We start from the raw sequence: 5,874 nt of genomic DNA on the forward strand, positions 1-5,874 counted from the left end.
TCGCTAGGTATATAGTGACAGTTAAAGAGTGTCGCTATAACCTAAAAAGAATGCTGCTAATTTACCAATATTTATTTAAACATTTAGCAAACGCCGGAACTCTACCTCGTTCTCTATGGTGGCGGAGGAGGATGAGAGGGAAGGGCTCATCGTCTAGGATTTCAGTGGATTGAGTAAGAGGAGAATGGGAGATGGTAATCGATTTTTCTTTTTCTTTTTTTTTTTTCTTTTCTGTTTGTAATCGGGCCGAATAGACTAGGTGGGGTGTGTTGAATAGAGTAACATTTTATTTTTGGTTAGGTTGGGCTTTATATTTAGATATTAGTAGATTTTTTTAAAAGTTTTGATATAAATGGAACATTTACACAAAAGTATCTCAAACATGTGTCCTTATAATTTAATTCTGTTGTAGTGAAATGTACACGCCTCCATAGATAAATATAGAAATGATTAGTATTAGTACAAAGCATTTTTGGAGTGGATGGACATGAATTCTTAGACCTTAGCATACTCTAAAAAGACCTTGATATTAACTGATCATGAATAGAAATTATTACTAAAAAAATGGATGTATTGAAACGAATAAAAACCTACTGTACTGGTCAAATCTGTTCTTATTTTCCTAATTAATATTACTAACTACATTCTAATGTTTTTTCTCTCAAACTTTGCTATATGTTGCTACCGAGTTCGATATCAAATAAACGATATATATGCATCAAAGTATGAAGATCGGCTAAATTGCATAGGGTTTATGACAGAAAAAATTTATTTATGTGAGGAGGATTTGTAGTTGTTGAAGTGACTAAAGTTTCTTCCAACAAATAAATTATAAGCTTCAGAGGCCCTTAAATTAGATTGCTATGCCATTTTCTGTAGTTCCATACATATTATTAATTGATGCTTTGCAAGAAAAGTCAAGATGAATTATTTCACAATTGTTTAAGAAACTCCTTATTGTAGTACACATGAATAGAGCAATTCAAAATCAAATAAATAAATAAACTAGATTCCGATTGTCGCTTATACAATTATATAGAAGCTTAGTATTACACATAATCCCCTGAGGGATCTTCACATGATCATAGTAAAGCACCCACTAGAGGGGGAAACATGCATGATTGTCATTAACAATTTTCAAGTGATTTTAATAGCTTAAACAAACCATCTAGTTAGCATTAGACATTGGAGATTGTGTCTTTGCAAATTGTAAAACTTCCAATTAACCCTAGTGATTTAATATGAAAGACATGCATTTTAATAAACTTGTAGGGTTTGTCTAATAGTGCCTAGGGTTTTAATTTCAAGCTGGTTGACTTAACATTGGGTGGTGAATATTATAAACTCTTAAGTAGTAGACCTTCCAAAAGTTCTAATTCCCTCTCATACTCCCAAATATTCCCTCCTAATGTTGCATGCCTTGTCTAGTTTCTTTATTGCATGCCACATGATCCATCTCATAAGGTTGACCCGTTTAGATCTCCAAACCCTAGGTTCCATCAAGGCTTAATTATTTAATACCATGATGATTATGGAGATCTTATGGGGAGTTGCAGAAGCTTTTGAGCTAATAAACATGTTTTTCGAAAGATGATCACCATTGTATGCACTCTAACACACCACCTTTTTCCAACATTTTACGTACAACTTTGCAAATATATATATATATATATATATATATATATATATAGCAGGGCTGCTGTGCTCTCAGGAGCACGGAGGCCTCCTGTGCTCCTGAGCGTTTTCGATGATGAATTTTCGAATCGACGATCAGCTCCGTTAGACTTGATCTAGCCGATTTGAAATTTCTAGAAATAATTTTGTGATTTTTCGATATCATTTACCTAGTGATTGAACGGATTCAAAATCCATAATTTTTAATGGTTGATATCTGTCGTTTTCAAGTTTAACGGTGTAGAAGTATTCAAATCAGATGAAATTTTGATACAAATTCTTTATACTATCTACAACAAGATCAATATATTCTGATCGAAAATTTTAGTGCTATATACACACTTTTTATAAGATTTTATTTTCAGCGTTAAAAATTATTATTTTGAATCTTTCGATTGCTAGGTAAATGATATCGAAAAATCGTAAAAATTATTTTCTATAAACCTCAAATATACTAGATCAAATTTAACGGAGCCGATCGTCAATTCGGAAACTCCATCATCGAAAACGGCTCAGGGGCACGGAGGCCTCCTGCTCCTGAGAGCCACAACAGCCCTGCTTAATATATATATATATATATATATAATATATATATATAGGCAGGGCTGTTGTGCTCTCAGGAGCACGGAGCCCTCCGTGCCCCTGAGCCGTTTCGATGATAGGACTTTCGAATCGACGATCGGCTCCCCTAGACTTCATCTAGTGTATTTGAAGTTTCTAGAAATAATTTTTGTGATTTTTCAATATCATTTACCTAGCAATCGAAAGTTTCAAAATCAATAATTTTAACGGCTGAAAATAAAAATCCTATAAAAAGTGGTGATATAGCACTAAAATTTCGATCAGAAATATTGATCTTGTTGTAGATAGTATAAAGAATTTTGTATCAAAATTTCATCTGATTTGAATACTTCTACACTGTTAACTTGAAAACGACAGATATCAACCATTAAAAATTATTGATTTTGAATCCTTTCGATCACTAGGTAAATGATATCGAAAAATCGTAAAAATATTTTCTAGAAACTTCAAATACGCTAGATCAAGTCTAATGGAGCCGATCGTCGATTCGAAAATTCTATCATCGAAAACGGCTCAGGAGCACGGAGGCCTCTGTGCTCTTGAGCGCACAGCAGCCCTGCTCATATATATATATATATATATATAATATATATAATATATAGAGAGAGAGAGAGAGAGAGAGAGAGAGAGAGAGAGAGAGAGAGAGAGAGCGTCTGGTATGTTCTGGAAGCACGAAGCACTCCGTGCTTCCAAGTTGTTTTCGATGTTCAGACTTTCGAATCGACGATCGGCTCCATTAGACTTGATCTAGAGTATTTGAAATATCTAGAAAATAAATTTTGCGATTTTTCGATATTATTTGCCTAGTGATCGAAGTGGCTCAAAATCAACGGCTGAATAAAAATTTTACAAAATATGAGATATGGCATTAAAATTTTAGATCAAGTTATTGATCTTATTTTATATGGTATAAAGATTTTCTATCAAAATTTTATATGATTTGGATATTTTTACACCGTTAAACTTGCAAACGGCTCACACGGCCTTTAAAATTATTGATTTTGAACCCCCTTTCGATCACTAGGCTAATGATATCGAAAAATCACAAAATTTATTTTCTAGATACTTCAAATACTCTAGATCAAGTCTAACGGAGCGATCGTCGATTCGAAAGTCCCGAACATGGAAGCAATGAAGGGCTCGTGCTTCTAGAAACATACCAGCCCCCTCTCTCTCTCTCTCTCTCTCTCTCTCTCTCTCTCTATATATATATATATATATATATTATATATATAATAATATATATATTATATATATATTATATAGTGCGGCTAGGATGCTTATGGAAGCACGGAGGGCTCCGTCCTTCCACTTTGTTATTCGTGTTCGGACTTTCGAATCGACGATCGGCTCCGTTAGAGTTGATCTAGAGTATTTGAAGTATCTAGAAAATAAATTTTGGATATCATTTGCCTAGTGATCGAAGTGGCTCAAAATCAACGGCTGAAAATAAAAATCTTACAAAATATGATGATATAACATTAAAATTTTAGACCAAAGTTATTGATCTTGTTTTATATGGTATAAAGAATTTTCTATCAAAATTTCATATGATTTGAATATTTCTACACTGTTAAACTTGCAACCGGCTTACCATGGCCCTTAAAATTATTGATTTTGAGCTCCTTCAATCACTAGGCAAATGATATCGAAAAATCGCAAAATTTATTTTCCAGGTACTTCAAATACTCTAGATCAACTCTAACGGCGCCGATCGTCGATTCGAAAGTCCGAACATCGAAAACGACTTGGAAGCACGGAGGCCTCCGTGCTTCCATAAGTATACCAGCACAACTCTCTCTCTCTCTCTCTATATATATATATAGTGTGAGGCTACTATGCTTCTGGAAGCACGGAGCCTTCCGTGATTCCAGGTTTTTTCGATGTTGCGACTTTCGAATCGTCAATCAGCTCCGTTAAACATGATTTAAAGTATTTGAAGTACCTAGAAAATAAATTATGCGATTTTTTGATATTATTTGCCTAGTGAACGAAGGGGCTCAAAATCAACGGTTGAAATTAAGAATCTTACAAAACGTGATAATATGACATTAAAATTTTAGATCAAAGATATTGATCTTGTTTTATATAGTATAAATTTCACGTGATTTGAATTAAAATTTCAAAATTTATTTCAAATATGCTAGATCAAGTCTAACGGAGTCGATCGTCGATTTGAGAACTCTATCATCAAAAACGGTTTAGGAGCATGGAGGCCTCCGTGCTCCTAATAACACACAAGGCCTACTATATATATATATATATATATATATATATATATATATATATATATATATATAGAGAGAGAGAGAGAGAGAGAGAGAGAGAGAGAGAGAGAGAGAGCTAGGCTTCTATGCTTTTGAAAGTACGGAGGCTTCCGTGCTTGTAAATTATTTTCAATTATGAAACATTCGATTTGACGATCGGCTTAGTTATGTATGATCTACGCTATTAGAACTATTTAGAAACCAAATTTTATAACTTTTAATTACATTTGCCTAGTGTACGAATAGTCTCAAAATAAATAGCTGAAACCAAAAATTTTATAAAAAATAATGATAAAAGGCTCAAATTTTAAATCGAAAATATTATTCTTACTCTTGATGTTAAGTAGAATTTTTTATTAAAGTTTCATATAATTTGAATTCTTCTATACCGTTGAACTTACAAATGTACTATATCGGCCGTTAAATAATCATTTTTGAGACGCTTTGATCACTTGATAAATGATGTCGAAAAATTATGAAATTTGGTTTCTAAATAGTTCTAATGGGATATATCATATTTAAGGGAGCCGATTGTCGAAACAGATATCCCATCAGTGAAAATAACTTATAAGCATGAAGGCCTCCGTGTTTTCGAAAACGCAAGAGACATACGCTCTCCCTCTCTCTCTCTCTATATATTGAGAAAAATAGCTAGTTATGTGTTGTATACATTAAATTAATGAACTAAGCTATGGAATTGAGGTAACAAAGCCTCAGAAAGGAAATTCATAAAAAAAAAAGAAGAGAGAGTGGAAGGGATCGGTGAGAAGGTGGACTTTGAGAAAGCTTATAATAGATTAATTAGTCTTTCCTGGGCTTCGTTTGGTTCAGGGTTAAATAAGAACTAGTTATTTCAGGAATAAGTATAAGTTCAGGTATAAGCCTGAAATAAGCCAATTTTGCATTTAGATGAAAATTGAGTTATTCTCGGAAATGAGAAAAATAGCATTTGGATAGATAAGATAGAATAAGAAGAATAGTAGATAGTTATAAATAAAAAATAATGATATTGCCTCTTATATTTGAATTTAAATTTTTTAATATTTATATTTAAAATTTTAAATTTAAATATATAACTTTAAAAATAATAAAATTTAAAATACAATTTAAATTTTTAAATCTCAAATTCAAAAATTTAAAGTTCTAAATTTTAAATTTAAGATTAAATTTAAATTTAAAAAAAATTCATTTTAAATTTAAAAAAATATAAATAATAATTTAAAATTATAAATATTAATTAAGATTAAATTCTTAAATTTTAAAAATTTAAAATTTAAAATTAAAATATAAATTTAAATTTAAAAATTAAATTGGGGTCGGATTAACTAATCCCACCCCAATTCCGGGTGTG

Source organism: Ananas comosus, linkage group 15 (genome assembly GCF_001540865.1).
Source record: "Ananas comosus cultivar F153 linkage group 15, ASM154086v1, whole genome shotgun sequence".
Lineage (NCBI taxonomy): Eukaryota > Viridiplantae > Streptophyta > Magnoliopsida > Poales > Bromeliaceae > Ananas > Ananas comosus.